The sequence below is a fragment of the Pleurodeles waltl genome, chromosome 4_2 (genome assembly GCF_031143425.1).
Source record: "Pleurodeles waltl isolate 20211129_DDA chromosome 4_2, aPleWal1.hap1.20221129, whole genome shotgun sequence".
Lineage (NCBI taxonomy): Eukaryota > Metazoa > Chordata > Amphibia > Caudata > Salamandridae > Pleurodeles > Pleurodeles waltl.
In genome coordinates this window covers 737754923-737774085 of record NC_090443.1, presented here as the reverse complement: position 1 = coordinate 737774085, position 19163 = coordinate 737754923, and the positions used below count along the sequence as shown (strand labels likewise).

The 19163-nt window shown below is 46.8% G+C and overlaps 1 protein-coding gene across 3 annotated transcripts in view; it reads left to right on the top strand.

The window, feature by feature from the left end:
• The window catches only part of EVI5 (ecotropic viral integration site 5), a 776910-nt gene that overhangs the window by 527823 nt on the left and 229924 nt on the right, over nt 1-19163 (top strand). The window lies entirely within an intron of this gene.

The window sequence follows — 19163 nt, the reverse complement described above, 5'->3', positions numbered from 1 at the left end:
GTTCTCACCAGTGCCCCTTGGAGGTTCATGAGTGGAGGGCAGTGGAGAAGATTCAGAGATTGGGGATACCAGTCTTCCCCTAAAGTGATGACTGACTGTTGAAGCTGGGCTCGCTACAGTCAGTCAAAGACTACTTCCAGACCATAGTGAACATCCTGACATCGTTTAGGTTCACTTTCAACCTGCCAAAATCACACCTGACTCCTTTTCAGAGGTTCCCTTTCCCTGGAGGTAACTTGGATATGGTGCACTTCTGGGCCCTCCCTCTGTCAATGCGTCCAGGACATTTGGGCAATGATCCAGATGTTTCAGCCTTCATCCTAGGTCTCTGTGACAGTGGATGAATCTTCTTTGTCTCATGCATTCTTATTGTCAGATTTGCCAGGTGGCATATGAAAGTTCTGCAGTGGAACCTGAAGTCTCAGTGGGTCCATCACAAAGGGAGCCTGTATGTTTCGGTTAAGGTGTTGGAGGAGACTGCAAAAGATATGCCGTGGTGACTGCTTGGCCTCAGTTGGACTTGTGGCATACCCCTTTCCCCTAGACACCCAGAGCTGACAGATGTGTCACTGGAGGTTATTTGGTAGAATTGGAGATTGAAGGACTCTGGTCTGGTGGAAGCCCGACTCCACATTAATCTCTTGGAGTTATGGGCCATTCGCCTGACACTGAAGGCATTCCTGCCATCTGTCAAAGAGAGGGTGGTAAGATCTTCGCGGACAACACACCTCCATTTGGTACTGCAACAGCCAGCACCAGCATCGGGTGCGGTCCTGGGTTGAGATGTTTTTTGCCTCTGGAGTTGGCTCAGACATTAGGGCAGTGACCTGCTCATGAACCTTCTGGTGATATCATTACCAGAGTGCACAATCCCAGCTGCCAATGCCTAGCAGACCACCAACGGCAACTACATCAGGAAGTGGTGCAGGGCGTCTTCTCAAAATTGGGAAAGCCCTGTCTTGTTCTGTTCTCCACCACTGAGACCTCAGAGTGTCAGTACTTTTGTAATCTGATGTTTGCTTTTTACATAGAGTGGAGCCTGGTATTCCTGGATGCCTTCTACCACTTCCTCTCCTGTCCTGTGTTTTTAAGATCAAGAATGACCAGGCCCAAGACATCCTAGTGGCACCACATTTGGTGAGTAGAGTGTGGTACCAAGAACTCCTGGGCATGAACATCTGTCCTCTGAACAAGCTCCTGCTTTGAGCGAATCGTCTGTCACAGGAGCAGGGCAGGTTCCTGCACTCTGGCCTTCACACACTACATCTCCATGTTTGGTGATTGAGTAGTGGCAGTTGACTGCATTCAACTTCTTCCTGAAGTTATTGATGTCATCTTGTTGGGGATGCGTCCCTCTGCAAAATCAATGTACACTGGCCATTTTCATACATTTTTGGATTGGTGTAGTACCAGTGATATTGATCCACTACAAGCCAAGCTGTCCGAAGTATTGCCGTTTGTGTTATGCCTGACCTAGCAAGGACTAGCTTTAGGCACTTTTAGAGGTTATTTGTCCGCTCTTCTGGCTTTTTTGTAATTGCTGCCTTTATTTGAATCACCTGTTGTGATGCAGTTATTAAAAGGTTTACAGCATTAGTTTCCACCAAAAGACTTTTGTGATGTCACAGTCTGACATGAATAAAATCTTCACCTTTTTGTGGTGTTCTTCCTTTGAGCCAGTGCACAGCTGCCAATTGTTGCTTCTAACTTTGTAAACTGTCCAGATATATGGATGAGGTCCAGGGCCCGCATAGACGCTTGGTGGGCCTTCTCATGCTGCTGGCTTAGGGTAGAGTTGCTATGTGTTGGGGTCGGGGGAGAGCTCCCCGTAGGTCCGACTGGTTACGAGATGCTGCTTTTTGCCATGATCAGCTGTTAGTATTTTGGGAACTTATGCCAGAGGGATCCCGCCCCAAAGATATCTGGGCCCCTCTAAATGAATATCTGGCGACACAGACAGGGGGTGCTGTGTGACTGATGACTCCCATCTGCGCGATTCATTCCCCCTCGGATCATGCGAGTTACCATGTTGTATGATAATCCTGCGCGACGTGACTGTGTGCTCCACCTGCCTTTTTAGTGGTTTTTGCAACTGTTATTTTCTGCAGTTCTTCATGCTCGACGATGTCAGATTAGTACCATTGGTGTGTATGCCCTAGCCCTACGTTGGGGCAGCGGACTTCTACGCTCCTCCGGTGTGGAGGCTCCTGTTTGGAACGGATCCCTTGATATTAGCATATAGAGAGAGACTCTGTCAGAGAGCCGCTTGCGACTTGGGATACTACAGTAGCTGTATGGTTTGTAATGGTTCTCATTTACCTTATCCTCTTGTCGAGAGATCTGCTGTATTAATGTATGTTTCTTTGGTTTGTGTTCAAATGAATAAACAATAAAAAAATTTTTAAAAAAATAAAAAAAATTGTAGACTGTCTTCCTCATTGCCATAACATTGGCCCGCCCTGTGAGTGAGCTCCAAGCTCTATCAATTCGATGCACACAACATTCTTCCCAGACAAGCTGGTGTTGAAGTCACAAGCGCCTTTTCTACTGAAAATGGTCTCTCTGTTTCATGTCAGGCAGGCTATTACCCAACTTCTTCCACTAAAAAATCAAATACTGCAGCTTTGGAACCCAAGAACCTCTGAGCCCTCCAATAACTCCCCACCTCAGACCCTCTAAACTTTCACAGATTCTGCACCACCATCACCACCGTTCAGCTGCCTTCGACACAGTTTCGCACCACACCCTCTGTCCTGACTCCACGCAGCTGGCATCCCGGGAAAGACCCTGCAATGAATATCCTTGTTCCTGTCTGGCAGAACACAGAGTCAGATTCCTGCCTCACCTGTCAGAACCTACAGAGATTAGCTGCGGAGTTCGACAGGGTTCCTCCCTGAGCCCCACACTCTTCAACGTCTACACGGCCCACTCTCACATCCATCGCCAGGAACCACGGGCTGAACATCGCCTCCAAAGCCGACGACACCCAGATGATCATCTTACTGACCGAAAACCCCACAACTGCCATGAAGAATTTCCACAACAGGATGGAAGCTGTCGCCCCTCGGATGAAGGATAGCTGCCTCAAGCTCAACTCTGACAAGACCGAAATCCTCATCCTGGGACCCTTCATGTCAGCCTGGGAGAGCTCCTGGTGGCCAGTCACCCTCGGCACCTCCCTCCATCCCAACAAACCATGCATGCAACCTCTGTTTCATCCTGGATTCATCCCTCACCATGACCCACCAAGTCAACTTAGTCATACCCTCCTGTTTTCTCACATTCCTACTTCTCAGAGAGATCTACAAATGGATCCCGAGGGACTGCCGCCGAACCGTAACCCATGTCCTGGTTACCAGCAAACTCGCCGGCACCACCCAGAAGAACTTGAAGCAACTACAGCACATCCAAAACACCTCTGCCAGATTCATCCTTGACGTTCCCCGCCAAGAACACTTCACCAATCACCTAAGAGACCTTCATTGGTTTCCTGTCGAGAAAAGAATCAACTTCAAACTCTTCGTCCACGCATGCAAGGCCCTCCACGACCTAGGACCCATCTACCTTAACCGCTGCATCACCTTCTACTCCCCTCCCCACTAGCACTTACTGTACAATCATTTGAGGTTTGCTATTGTGTGCCAGGAGACTGAGATAACTAGCCTACACCACCTTCCCTGAGTAGGCATTGGACTCCTCTGCTTTGCTACACAGGGAGTTCAAAGCTACAATGGGGTACTTGGTTCCCAGTAACAAGTCAATTGTGGACCTATTACGTGTGAAGTACCCCCATCAATCACAACTAATAACCCAACTTCTTACAGTTCTTTTCTTAGGTATGTCGGATAAAGGATAAACTGAATAAATACTAATCACTAGATATTCTCTGAAACTGCTCAGTGGTAATCACTCTTATTTTTTTACTTGTAACTAGTTTCACTTTTAGACTGTGGATTCGATTCTGTTTTATTAGATGCATACTTTGTACGTCATGGGAATACCAGAAATTCCCTCAACATCGAGCAGTTGGAGACATTCTCCTGTGTAGTCCATAAGGTCCCCTTTTTGTCAGTGGGTGTGGACGCACCTTAGGTTAATCCTTATGCTAATCAGTGTGTCAGTGGCCCTCTAGGCATTCCCCAGGCCCTTGCTGATATTCCACTTAAAAGAAAGCCTTGTAAGGGATTTCCCAACCCTGTGATGCCTCCATTCATTCCAGGCAGTGGCTGCAGGAGAAACAGTATTCAAAGCGCCCTGCCATCCTCCAGGTTTGGCTTGACCACCCTTGTAATAAAGGGAAAATACTGTCGGTGAACATGGCGGGCTGGAGGTGGTACCTTTGTCTAGTCTTAAATTAATGTAAAGTAGATTATTTTAAGATAGACTATCTAGAAATATCCCATCAATCTTAAAGATGGTTTTCGATGTTCTTTAATCAGACCTGTTTAAAATACTGTGGATGTGGAAATATGAAGCCTGTATCGCTTTTATCGAAAGGAAAAAATGGTTTGAGTCCTCTTGTCAGCTAATGTGGCAATAAACAAACATCATTTTCGCAGTTTTGTTCCTTACTTTACCAGTTTCAAAACGTCTAACAGTTTTTCCTAATTCTGGTTGGAAATGAAACACAAATCATGTACAAACATTAAGTTGCATTGTAACACAGTCAGAATAAAGCTGATGTTTTGGATACCCGTATTGGGCTTTGGTTGTAGAGTTTGGCCTTATGGTGTTACACTACATCCACTCCATGTAGCCCTAGAGGCCACTGCAGACAATCACGTTTTGGTTCTTGAACCTGAAGTGTTGCTTTCAACTTTTTCTTGAGAATGATAGGTATGTTCTGCTTTTCTGGTCTTATCCCTCAAGGACTGGGATACACCCACCTTTCCCCTCGGACAGTGGTGTAACAAAGGCCCCCGCGGTGCAGGGGGCCCCAAGCTCCAGGGTGCTCCCTCAGTACAGTACACTGTGCACAGTTGTCAGGCACCTGACTGGCTCCAGGAGTAAAGGGGCCCCCTAGAGGTACTTTGCAGGCCTGCTGAAGCCAGCCCTCCCTCCCTCCCCTTAAGTTTCATTACGCCACTACTCTTGGATGCTTTCTAGTGTGTGGTTTGAAGAACCAAATTCAGATGCCTGATACCACCTGATGTTTCATTTCGAGCTCTGTAATTGAACTGAATGGTCCTCAAGCTGTTCTCTAACCTGAAGAGAATATACATTAAAGATTCTCTTTTATGTTCGCCTTCTGCACCCTATTTCAGTATGGAAATGACTCAAATATTTCACATCAAACCACAAAAACAAGAGCCTGTTTGAAGTAAGTACTACCCACTTCTACCTGCGTGCCAGATTCCATTCAGTAGTTCTGGCTGTAATGGAGAGCTAAAATGCCCACTGGACCTAAAAAAGCAAATGCTAATTTTCCATTGTCCCATGCACAGTCTGCCAACATTTTAAATGTAGAATGGAGGCCAAGTGTCTGCCAAATTTCATATAATTAAAATGATGTTAGTTATATGTAAATCAAAGAACTGATTTCCTGTGGAAATCCCAGGTATAACTACATCTATTTTAGGAATACCTGTTATAATAGGGATATTTTCACAGGCCTAAAGACTAGTATTATTCAGATGAAGAAGCAAAGATAACATAGGATTTCTCAATATTCTGTTGGGGTATGATAGGAGGAAAACTTCAATACAGATTTCTGCAGACTCTTTTTGAATTGTCTTTATTGTGCAACCTGTGCGTGGATTACCCATGCGATCAAGTCTGATTTTAAAGTCCCACAATTTACTTAGATGGCATATCTGATAGAGACTTCTAGTTCCAGATTCCTTACCTTTGAATTTTACCCTAGGCATCAGACTGGATCCGGAGATTTTTTCTTCGAGTAATACACTTGTGCGTCAGTAGGTGGCATCAATCGAATCCGTTGGCGTCATAGTCGCCATAATGATGTCAGGAGTAGTACGTAGACACCACCTCAGCGCAGTGACGTCAGTTCTTTTCGAGCCACGCGCTGACCTGGAGAGAGCTACCCTTGTTCACTTTTTGACCGACTTCGACTCATATGGCGAGTTTTTGTGATATTTATTGCATCGAGGGATGTCCCCAAAGACCACCTTCAAACCGTGCGAGGACTGTCACCACATGATGTCGGTGACTGATCCTCATCGGGTCTCTTGGTGGTGCCTGGAGTGCGACCATGACCCGAAGTTGTGCTCCGACCCTTATGAATACCAGGATGACCCTAACTTAGACTGGGCACAGGAGTTGGGCGAGGCCAGTGGTCTGGATAGCTCTCCAGACGCTGGCATGCTGTCTCCTCCTACCATGGCTAGGGCGGAGGGAGCAACTTATTCCATGGTTTTCAGTAGGGCAGCTGAGGTCCTTGGCCTTGAGCTGCCTACTGTTCAGGTCAGGTCTAATCTCCTGACGGAGGTGCTTCAACCAGGAGCGTCCACATCTGAGCCTCTTCTTCCATTTAGTGAAGGCCTCAGCGATGTCCTTTTGGGTACTTGGTCCAGACCCAACACAGGGGCTCCTATGAACAGGACAATCACACGCCGTCATCGGGCCATCCCTAAAGACCCTAAATTCCTGTCCCAATACCCTGCGCTTGAGAGCCTTGTTATCCAGGCATCCTCATACTCGGGCGCATTTCCTTCCGCACCTCCTTATAGGGAATCAAATAGGCTAGAATAATTGGGGAAGAATGTTTTTCCTTCCTCCAGTCTTGCACTGCGGTCAGTGAACACCACATGCCTTTTGGGCCATTATACTCACTCTCTGTGGGATACGGCCGCACAAATTCTGCCGCAAATACCAGAGAAGGCCCGTGCTATCTTCTCCCAAGCTGTCACCGATGGGAGAGACGCAGCAAAGTTCACTATACGATGTGGGCTGGACATGACCGACTCTCTGGGTAGATTGGTTGCGACGACGGTGGCCTTGAGGCACCACGCCTGGTTACGTACATCTGGTTACTCATGGGATGTCCAACAGACTCTTATGATCATGCTCTTTGATAGCACCCGTCTCTTTGCAGACAAGGTTAGACACGGCGCTGGAGAGGTTCAAGGACTCCCGGGCTACGGCTCTGTCCCTCGGCCCTTCCCCTCGTCCCCAAAAGTCCACCTTTCGCCCCTTTCGTGGCCGCGGAAGAGGCTCCCTGTCGCGTTCCTTTCCCAGCCACCGTTCCACCCATGCTGTTCAGCCACTGCGTGGCCGGGGACACGGAATCCCATGTGGTCATGGGACAAGGTACCAGAGGTCTGCCCAGTCCACCCCTGCCCCTACTGCAGCCTCTAAAACCTCCTAGTCCGTCCTCTCACTCTGGTCCAGTTGCCGGCAGGGTTCGCCATAACCTGCCCCACTGGGAATCCATCAGTGCGGACAGGTGAGTTTTGCAGATCATTCTTCTCCCTCCCCTTCGAATCTTTCCCACCAGCCATGCCTCCATCGTTCAGCCGGATACCGGAGGATCGTTGGGCACTTCTCTGCCAGGAAGTCATGGCTCTCTTGGCCAAGGGAGCCATAGAGAGGATCCCTGCGCCAGAAGTAGGTCCAGGTTGTTATTCCCGCTACTTTCTGGTGGCCAAAAAAGACAAGGGCTTACGTCCTATCCCAGACCTTCAGGCCCTCAATCTTCCTCAAGAAGGAGAAATTCCAAATGTTCACCCTGGCTCAGGTCCTGTCTGCCATCGACCCAGAAGACTGGATGTGGTAGCGTTGGACTTGCAGGACGCTTATTTTCATATTCCGATCCTGCCTGCTCAGACGTTTCCTATGATTCATGGTAGGTCACAAGCACTTTCGATTTACTGTACTCCCCTTCGGCCTTACCAGCGCCCCTTGGGTGTTCATGAAAGTGTTGGCGGTGGGTGCAGCTCATCTGCGCAGGTTGAGGGTTTCAGTCTTCCTCGACGACTGGCTATTTAAGTCAGTTCACCCCAGAAAGTCATCTCCCACCTTCAGGCTACAGCGAACCTCCTGCACATGCTGGGGTTCACTATAAATGTGCCAAAGTCACACCTGACCCCCCTCTCAGATGCTACCTTTCATCGGAGCTGTTCTGGACCCAGCGCAGTTTCTGGCCTATCCTCCCAAAAGCGAGTCCAGGATATTGAGGCTATGATGCCAATCTTTCAGCCTCTGTCTTGGGTTTCGGCGAGACTGACAGGCATATACAGGCTCTGCAGTGGGACTTGAAGTTCCAGTGGGCGCAGCACCAGAAAAATCTCTCCAACATGGTCCAGTTCTTGGAGGAGACTGCGAAAGACCTGCAGTGGTGGCTTTCGAATCAGCATTGGGTCAACGGCAGATCCCTCTCCCTTCCCCAACCAGATCTATCCATAGTGACGGACGTGTCACTTCTGGGATGGGGCGGCCAGGGGGGGAGATCAGAGGCCTCTGGTCTCCAGTGGAGCCTGGGCCCCATATCAATCTTCTGGAGCTCAGGCGATCAGTCTTGCGTTGAAAGCATTTCTTCCCTCTCTCAGAGGGAAAGTAGTGCAAGTGTTCACAGACAACACTACCGCCATATGGTACTGCAACAAACAGTGTGGAGTAGGTTCCTGGACCCCTTGTCAGGAGGCACTACGCCTCTGGACATGGCTGGCACATCAGTACATCACCCTTATGGTTCAACATCTGGTGGGCTCTCTGAACGCCAGAGCAGACGAACTCAGCCATTACTGCATAGCCGATCACGAATGGCGTCTCCATCTGGAGGTCGTGCAAGGTCTCTTTCAGCAGTGGGGAGAGCCTTGGTTAGATCTGTTCGCCTCCGCAGAGAACAGGCAATGTCAGCTGTTTTGCGCGTTGAAGTTTCCAAGGCAGCACTCGCTCGGAGATGCTTTTCGTCTCAAGTGGAACTCCAGCCTCCTTTCCGCCTATACCACTTCTGTCCAGAGTTCTCAAGAAGATCAAGAATGACCCAGCCCAAGTAATCTTGGTGGCTCCGGACTGGGCACAGAGAGTATGGTATCCAGAATTATGGAGAATGGCCACCGATCCTCCACTCAGACTGCCCCTTCAGGAAGGTCTTCTGTCTCAGCAGCAGAGGACAGTTCTCCACTTGAACCTGTCCAATCTCTTCCTTCATGCGTGGAGATTGAGCGGCGGCACTTGACGGCTTTTGACCTTCCACCTGAAGTCTGTGATGTAATCTTGGCAGCCAGGCGTCCCTCCCCCAAAAGGGTACGCCTGTCGCTGGTATAAATTTGTGGCATGAGTATCAAAAAATCTGTTGATACCCTCTCTGCTCCTCTTTTTGAGGTTCTTTTGTTCATTCTTTCTTTGGCCCAGCAGAGCTCTGATTGGGCATCCTTAATGTTTTTTTTATCGGCTATCTCAGACTTTCTTAGGTTGCCTGATCAGCCTGCACTCTTTGTCTCCTATTGTTAGTAGATTCCTTAAGGGCATCACACATTTGTTTCCTCCCACTCTGTTTATCATGCCTAAGTCGGACCTCAATCCATACTTAATGTGTACTCCTTTTGAGCAGATGCATAATTGTCCCTTACGGCTCCTTACTTTCAAAACAGTTTTTCTTGTTGCCATCACTTCTGCTCACAGAGTGAGCGAGCTTTAGGCTCTATCTTCAAAGCCCCCGTTTTTGCCTGTGCACCCTGGGGACAAGGTGGTGTTACGCACTAAGGTTTCCTTTCTTACCAAAGTTGTTACACCTTTTAATGTAGGCCAGACCATCACTTTGTCTACTTATTATGCAGCTCCACGTCCTTCTCATGAGGAGGAGAGACTCTGCCGCCTGGATCTCAAAAGAGTGTTGACGTTCTATCTCAATCGCACTAAAGATTTCCAGGTGGATGATCAACTCTTTGTTGGATATGTAGGTGCGAAGAAAGGGAAGGCGTGCAAAAACATACCATCTCGCGATGGGTACTTCTTTGCATCAAAATCTGCTATGCTTTGGCAAAGAAGCATCCCACCAGAGCAACTGCTACTTCCACGGTGTCAGCACTCAGAGTTCCTGCCCTGGATATCTGTCAGGTAGCTATGCGGGCATCCTTGCACACGCTTACTAAACATTACTGCCTGGACAGTCAGGTCCGTTGGGACGGCTAAATTGCTTGTTCGGTCCTGCAGGACTTTCTAGTATGTTCGTCGTTCGCAGCCCACCTCCGAGGATGGCATTGCTTGGGTATCTATTCTAAGGAAAGGAATCTGCAACTAGAAGTCTCTATCAGATGTACAAGTTAATTAGCTTCGGTAACGATATAGCTGGTAGAGACATATTCTAGTTGCAGATTCCTTACCGACCCACCCATCCTTCCCGCTTGTGAACTGATTTCTAGGGACAGGAATTCCCCATTCAGGGCCTTAGCTCTGGTGCATCAATTTTAATGTTCTTCGTGGCTATGCGCTTTGGCGTGGAAAGTTGTGAAAAGAAACTAACGTCACTGCGCTGAGGCGGCATCTATTGTACTACTTCCGATGTCATCACGGCAACCACGACACCAATGACGTCCGCGGAGTCGACCGACGTCAGCTACCGACGCTCAAGGGTATTGCTCGAATAAAAAATATCCGGCTCCAGTCTGACGCCTGGGGGAAAATTCTGATGTAAGGAATCTGCAACTATAATATATCTCTATCAGCTGTATCATTACCAATGGTAAGTAACTTGTACTTCAGTGCAAAACCGAAAGGGAACCAGGGGCCATATGTACGAAAACATTTTCCCATAGACACAGAATGGGCAAAAGTGTTTGGTACATCTGGCCCCTAGTGCCTGATAGCCGTTCTGCCACACACTCTCAGCAGAGGCTCTTTCCAAATAAACAAGCTTTTACTGCTAAATATAAACTGATTGCTACTTACAATTCTTATATATGTATTGCTTGAATTTAGCCTTGATTGGTAGTTATACATACACAGCAGCTTTATTTCGCTAAGCATATATTTTTCAAAAGGATATCAGACGTTTCAGCTGAAACATTCACATAGCGGTAGATTACAACAGATCAATTACGATTACATTTGCATCGCATTGTGATGTACCAGGCCATCCTAAAGATGATGGGTATCTGCTTGCACCACTGTGTCTACTTTACACTCTTCATAACACTTAGTATTTAGCTCAGCAGTGTACTCTTAACCATATTTGTAGCATGTTTCGGAACCTACTACACCACACCCAACTTCTGTTGTGTAGGACTTGCTACTTCTTGCCAACCATACCCTCAGAACTGACACCAATTATCCCTATGCAAATCCGAGCTCTTCGTGGATCAATCAGGAGTATGAAGCGGAATACAAATGCAGCAATACACACAATGAATTGTGATACAATAAATTAGTTCAGTTTCTAGTAAATGTGTTGAAATGGACTTACAAAGTGTTTTCAACCTTTCAAGGTTCCTCAGTGCAGTGGACAAGTTTAGCAGCAGGATGTTATGTTATCTTATAAGATTTCTTAAGTGGAACAAATACTCTGGAGGTGTCCTGACACCCTCAGAGTATCTAATAACTGCCAAAAGGTGTAAAAAGTCCTAGCTCCTGAAAAGCCAGGTTTTCAAGGCTTTCCAAAAATGTAGCATTAGGGGGGTCTTATGCGGCGTGCAAGGGAGTTCATTCTAGAGTTTTACTGCCCTAACTGAGAATTCTTTACCACCTGTGCAAAGATCACAAACACATTGTCAGTAAATGTTTGCGATACAAAGTCTGGACAAAATGGTACACTGCATTGAAAATATGGTAAAAATACGTAAAACTATTTTTTCCCCACCATCTTTAAGGCAGCAGAGAAAGATGGAAATGGTCGTTTAAGGGCCTCCTGCCAGCTGCATTCTGGACCCTCTGCAGCTTTCTCATTAAGCCTATTTGAGAGTAATCCATGTGACTCCATATGGTAGCCTGCATCACCACAAGGTGGACACTATTTGGGAGGAAGGGCAGAATTTTCCTGAGAACCTTCAAGAGGAAGAATCAGGTCAATGCAACACGCAAGATATGACCTTCAGTCAGTAGGAGTTGGTTGACCTACGTCTCCAATATCTTAACAAATAGAAGAGGTATTGGTCGAAAGTTAGAAAAGATGGAGGGGTCAGCACTCATTTTTATCAGCACAGGCACTATCAAGGCTTTTTTCCATGCTTCAGGTACATTGCCACTTATAAAGGCGCTATTACAAACCTTAAGTAGTGGAGGTCCTGGATCCTCAATTGCCTCTTTCCACTGAGCTGTAGGCAAAGGATCTGGTGGTGATCCGGACATTAACGAGCTAGCAGCAGAGATGAACTGTTGAAAAAAACGAGGCTCCCAATGGGCCCTATTAGGTGCCTTGCTTGGAGTTACTGGTTGTTGTAAGCGGACAGAGACTGCCAGGTTAATCAAGACTAATACATCAGCAAGTGGTAAAGAGTTATCAGAATTTGTTTTAAAAGAAGACAGGAAACAGATTTCCATTTGCCTGGGTCACAGTTGATGTTGAGCATAACGTTAACATGATGATGTAGGGTATTCTAAACTATGGTAGTGCAATACGGAAAAAACAAACCTGCACACCCAGTCTTTAAGGGCCGGAGGTAGGGAATACCAGACTGTGGGAAAACTGTTGCTAAACTCACTATGACGCCCACTGGTAACTCTGCAGGATGCAGTCAGGCTTTTGCAATTTTCTTGCTATTTTCTTTCAACAACCCTATTTGCCTTATGAGTAATGCCACTGTACCTGTGATCCCAGGAAAAAGTACATTTGGAAAATGAAATCACCTCACAGTAGAACAGGTAAATCTGACTATTAAATCTGGATCCCCTTTGGACTTGTGTCCACCAGCATCGGTCCAATTAGCACCTGACATTGTGGCTTCTCAACTGACTAAGATATTTAATGTAATGCTTAGCTCAGGAGACGTTTCTAAATGGTGGAAATCAGCCTTGGTACTCCCATTAATTGGCGCGGGGGGGGAGACAAATCTAAACCTGTTAGACCCTATCAGTTATCGTCCACCTCCAGGCTTCTTCTTCCAGCCAAATTGGTGGGGGAAGGCCATGAATCTGCAATTTGCTTCTTTCATAGAGAGCACCCATCTGTTAGATGACACTCAGTTAGGATTCAGATATGGCCACAGCACTGATCGTGGCCACTGAGGAAATCAGTCAACATGTTTTGTTGATCGACCATTTACAGAGCATCCGGATCAAAGATAATGCTTTGGCCTTGCTCTGTTCCTTCCTCTCTGATTGCGTTCATTCGGTTATGCTTAAGGAGTTTACATCTGAGCCCTTTCTCCCTCTGTGTGGGGTCCCCCAGGGCCCAACCCTTTTTATCCTTTGTTACACCACTGGCCAGCTTGATTAAATCTTCTGGGTTCTCATTGCTGTTTTACGATGGCGGCACCCAGCTTGTGGTCTCGCTCTCTAACAGTAACCAGAATACAGATGTGTCATTCCAGAACTGCATCAGTTCAGTCACCAACTGGGGGAACTATAATTGTCCTAAACTGAATTCTTCTAAGACCAAAGTCATCCTATTCAGCAACAATGTCTCCTTCTGGTCCCCTTCTTAGTGGCCGCAAGAGTTAGGCACCCTTCCTATGCCTGTTAACAAGGTAAAAAATCTACACGTCACAGTTGACAAAGCTTATCTTTAAAGATCAAGTCAGTACAATTATTTCTGTTCATTCTTTACTCTTAGATTCATAATGAAAATTGCCCAATTCATTCCCTTTGATCTCTTGAAGACAGTTGTCACTGCATTAGTTCTGTCTAAGATAGACTACTCCAACGCTCTTTACCAAAACCTGCAGGTGAGATCTCTGAACAAACATCAGATTTTGCAAAACTCTGCAGCGCGGATGCTCCAGAATGTTCCCAGATTTCAATCCGCGTCCCAGGTCAAAAGCAGGTTTTATTGGTTTTCTGTAAAGCAGTGCATTACTTTCAAGGCCCTTTGTATCTCATTCAAAGCGATTCATGGACAAGGACCTAATTATTTGAAGAATAGCTTCAAATGGTACCTGCCCAGCAGAGCACTGTGGTCTAGCTCTGCAAATGAGCTGGTTGTTCCTTCCTTTAAACATTCCTCATGGGGAGGCAGGAGTTTTACCTGCACTGCTTTGAACTGAAACAGTCTCCCTTTGGATCTGAAATCTGCCACAAATCCTTAAACGCTTGGTTATCCAGAAAACAGTAAAGCTTCTGATTCTTGTCCCTCACAGCCCCAAAATGCCTCTGGGGATTTGTGTGCTTTACAAGTTCTTTCATTCATTTATTCATTCATTGATCAAATGGTTTATATCCTAGGATTGAGGCAATATTTCTTATAATGAAACTAAAGAAACCTAAAGAAATAAAAGTCCTGTTCCTCTTTCTGCCTAATCATTGTTTAGTTAAAAGATAGAATAACAGAATACAAATAGAATGACAATTCTATATGCACAGTAAATGACATAGTATAAAACAGTATTCAGATAATATTAGAATAATAGTAAAATAAGAAAAAGGAGAGAAAAATATAAGAATAAAAAAAGAAAGAGAAATACAATGGAAAACATTTTAAACTGAATCTTTAGAAAGATTACGTCGAGTTTCAGGATAGAAAGTTTGTAAAAGGTAACCACAGTAGATGAGATTAAATTTTTGGTTTGAGACTTAAAGAAGAACCTGTATCAGTTCTAAGATTATTGCAAATCAGATTCCACCAAGGATAAAATTATAATTTGGAGAAATCTTTCTAGCAAGATATCACTTTTAAGTGAACTGGAATGAAAGAGTTAGTTGTAAGATTATCAGAATTAAGTGATAATGAGACTCAAAATGCGTTTTCAATATCAAGTAATAGATTACAATTTAGAATCTCAAAATATGTAGCCCATACTAAGAACCAAAACGATTTAATAGAAATCGGGGAATCCCACACCCCTTCAGCCTTTGGTCTTTTTAATTTACATAATGCAGTACAAGGATTTTTAAAAAGAACCTTGTGGAGAATGTGAGAAACAGTTGTCATTTTAATAGTGGCAGGCCTCCCGACCATGACACAAATAAGGGAGACGATACACTGAACAAATTCATAATTTTATATTTCAGTGCCAAAGCGTTATAATGAGTAATCCTTTTGACATTTAATTTTCAAAGGGCATCATGGAAAACTCAAACTGTCAAACGTACTGATACGGGGAATTCAACAGGACTCATAGAGTAGGTGGGATTTTCATGTATAATAAGGCGTTATCTACATGGGCAGATATTTTAACTTCCTTCTTAGAGTATAGAAACCCAGAAATCTATGGGTTGTCCCCAAAAAGGTTCTAAAAATAAAAATAAGTAAAGATAAAGACGGACAAGGACACCCCTGTCCGGTGAATTTGCCTCATCTAAAATAGGGGAAAAACATTTTTAACAAAAACATTTGCTCTAAGATTGGACTACAATAGTTTCACAAAAAAAGTAATTATAGGGTCAAGGCCAAACCATTCAGGAGCCTTAAACATACTGTAGGAAAGTGCCCTCTTTTTGGCATGGTTACCCCGACTTTTGCCTGCTGTCAGTGTGTTTTGACTGTGTTCACTGGGATCCTGCTAACCAGGACCCCAGTGACTGTGCTCTCTCCCTCTAAATTTGGCTGCTTGAGACTTTACTCACCCCATAATTGGCATACTGGGGCCCCCCAGATAAGTCCCTAGTATATGGTACATAGGTACCCAGGGCACTGGGGCACCAGGGGTTCCCATGGGCTGCAGCACTTATTGTGCCACCCATAGGAGCCCATGCAAAATGTGTCTGCAGGCCTAACATTGCAGCCTGCGTGAAAAGGCGCATGCACCTTTCACTACAGGTCACTGCAAGTCATCCCTATAGTAGGCCCTGCTAGCCCAGAGGGCAGGGTGCAGGTACCTATGTGTGTGGGCACCCCTGCAGGAGCAGAGGTGCCCGAACGAACTCCATTACCCTGGACTTCGTAAGTGCGGGGAAGCCATTTTACACGTGTACTGGACACAGATCACTACCTGTGTCCATCTGCATAATGGTAACTCCGAACCTGGGCATGTTTGGTATCAAACATGTTGGAATCATACCCCAGTACTGTTGCCAGTATTGGTTGTATATTAATGCACTCTGGGGGCTCCTTAGAGGACCCCCAGCATTCCTCCTACTAGTCTTCTGGGGTTTTCCAGGCAGCCTACGCTGCTGCCACCCCTCAGATGGGTTTCTGCCGTCCTGCTGCTTGACAAGCTCAGGCAGAGGAAATAGGTGTTACATGGCTTGGGAGGGGTAGCCTCCCCAAGCCAGCGGTATGCTTTGAAGGACACATTGTAGGAGGCTGGCCTGGCTTGTAATGGGTACCAGAGGTACTTACACCTTGTGCCAGGTCCAGTTATCCCTTATTAGTGTAGAAAAGGTGTTTCTAGCAGCTTAGGCTGATAGAAGGTAGCTATGGTAAAGCAGCTTAGGCTGAACTAGGAGACATGCAAAGCTCCTACTATACCACTTATATCATAAGAAAACACAATACACAGAGTTACTAAAAATAAAGGTACTTTATTTTTATGACAATATACCAAAAGTATCTCAGTGAGTACCCTCAGTAAGAAGGTAAGTAATATACACAAGTTATATGTACACAAACCAAAATTAGTTAAGTAAGAGCAAGAAAAGTAATGCAAACAGTGTAGAATTACAATAAATTGCAATAGGCAGGTATAGGGGCAACACAAATCATATACTCCAAAAGTGGAATGTGAATCACAATTGGACCCCAGACCTATGTGAGCTTGTAGAGGGTCGCTGGGACTGTAAGAAAATAGTGAGGGTTACCAAAATACCCCACCCCAAGACCCTGAAAAGTAGGAGTAAAGTGCACCTACTACCCCCAGAGAGCACAATAGTCGTGATAGTGGGATTCTGCAGGAATAACAAACACCTGCAGTGCACTGACAATGGATTTTCAGACCTGAGGACCTGCAAGGCAAGGGGACCAAGTCCAATAGTCGCAACAGTGTCCAGGGGGGGCAGAAGCCCAGGAAACCCCGGATGAAGGTGCAAGTTAGCTGCCTTCGGATGGAAGAAGCTTGGAGTTCTGCAAGAAAGAAGAGGACTAGGAACTTCTCCTTTGGAAGACAGATGTCCCACGTCGCGATGAAGCTTGCAGAGGTGTTCCCATGCAGAAATACTGCAAACAAGCCTTGCTAGCTGCAAGGGTTGCGGTAGAGGTTTTTGGGTGCTGCTGAGGACCAGGAAGGACCAGGATGTTGCCTTTTGGAGGAGGAGACAGAGGGGGCGCTCAGCAACTCAGAGAGAGCCCTCACAGAAGCAGGCAGCACCCACAGAAGTACCCCAACAGGCACTTAAAAGAATAGTGAACCAGAGTCCATGCGAAGTTACAAAAGGGGGTCCCACGACGTCGGAGGCCAACTCAGAGGGTTGTGCACTGCAGGACGGAGTGCTGGGGACCCAGGCTAGGCTGTGCATGAAGGAAATCCTGGAAGAGTGCACAGGAGCCGGAGCAGCTGCAAATCACACGTTACACAGCTTTGCAGTCTAGCGTGGGGAAGCAAGGACTTACCTCCACTAAACTTGGACTGAAGAGTCACTGGACTGTGGGAGTCACTTGGACAGAGTTGCTGTCTTCCAGGGACCACACTCGTCAGGATGAGAGGGGACCCAGAGGACCAGTGATGCAGACTTGGTGCCTGCGTTAGCAGGGGGGAAGATTCCGTCGCCCCACGGGAGATTTCTTCTGAGCTTCTGGTGCAGGGTGAAGGCAGGCTACCCCCAGAGCATGCACCACCTGGAAACAGTTGAGAAAGCCGGCAGGATTAGGCGCTACAATGTTGCTGGTAGTCGTCTTGCTACTTTGTTGCGGTTTTGCAGGCGTCCTGGAGCAGTCAGCGGTCAATCCTTTGGTAGAAGGTGAAGAGGGAGATGCAGAGGAACTCTGATGAGCTCTTGCTTTCGTTATCTGAAAAATTCTCCAAAGCAGAGAGCCTAAATAGCCAGAAAAGGAGGTTTGGCTACCAAGTTAGGAGGATTGGTTACCAAGAGAGGTAAGAGCCTATCAGAAGGAGCCTCTGACGTCACCTGCTGGCACTGGCCACTCAGAGCAGTCCAGTGTAAACTGTAAACTTTGTACTTGTATAGCACACTACTCACCCGTTAGGGTCTCAAGGCGCTGTACGCATACCGCTGTGGAACCCCTCCTGGCTTTTCCCTGTGAGGTGCCCACTCCTGGGCAACCTCCAAGGTGAAGCCAGGCATCCCAGCGCTGTTGGGGCCGTTGTGGAGATTAAGCAAGCTATTGCCCAGAGTTACAGAGTGGGACCCATGAATTAGATTAGGCACCGATGCGAGAATTATCAGGTCCGAGGAAATTGAGCCCAAGACCTGCCGAGGCGGGAATTGAACCCTGGTCCCGGGCCAGATTTCTGCATCAGGGTCTGCCGCTCTAACCATTGAGCTACACTTCTCCACTCCACAGTGTGCCCCCAACACCTCTGTTTCCAAGATGGCAGAGGTCTGGGACACACTGGAGGAGCTCTGGGCACCTCCCCTGGGAGGTACTGGTCAGGGGAGTGGTCACTCCCCTTTCCTTTGTCCAGTTTTGCACCAGAGCAGGGCTGGGGGATCCCTGAACCGATGTAGACTGGCTTATGCAGAGATGGGCACCATCTGTGCCCATCAAAGCATTTCCAGAGGCTGGGGGAGGCTACTCCTCCCCAGCCCTTCACACCTATTTCCAAAGGGAGAGGGTGTAACACCCTCTGTCAGAGGAAATCCTTTGTTCTGCTTTCCTGGGCCAGGGCTGCCTGGACCCCAGGAGGGCAGAAACCTGTCTGAGGGGTTGGCAGCAGCAGCAGCTGCAGTGGAGACCCCGGAAAGGCAGTTTGGCAGTACCCGGGTTCTGTGCTAGAGACCCGGGGTATCATGGAATTGTGCCCACAATACCATAATGGTATTGGGGTCACAATTCCATGATCTTAGACATGTTAAATGGCCATGTTCGGAGTTACCATTGTGACGCTATACATAGGTAGTGACCTATGTATAGTGCACGCGTATAATGGTGTCCCCGCACTCACAAAGTCTGGGGAATTTGCCCTGAATGATGTGGGGGCACCTTGGCTAGTGCCAGGGTGCCCACACACTAAGTAACTTTGCACCCAACCTTCACCAGGTGAAGGTTAGACATA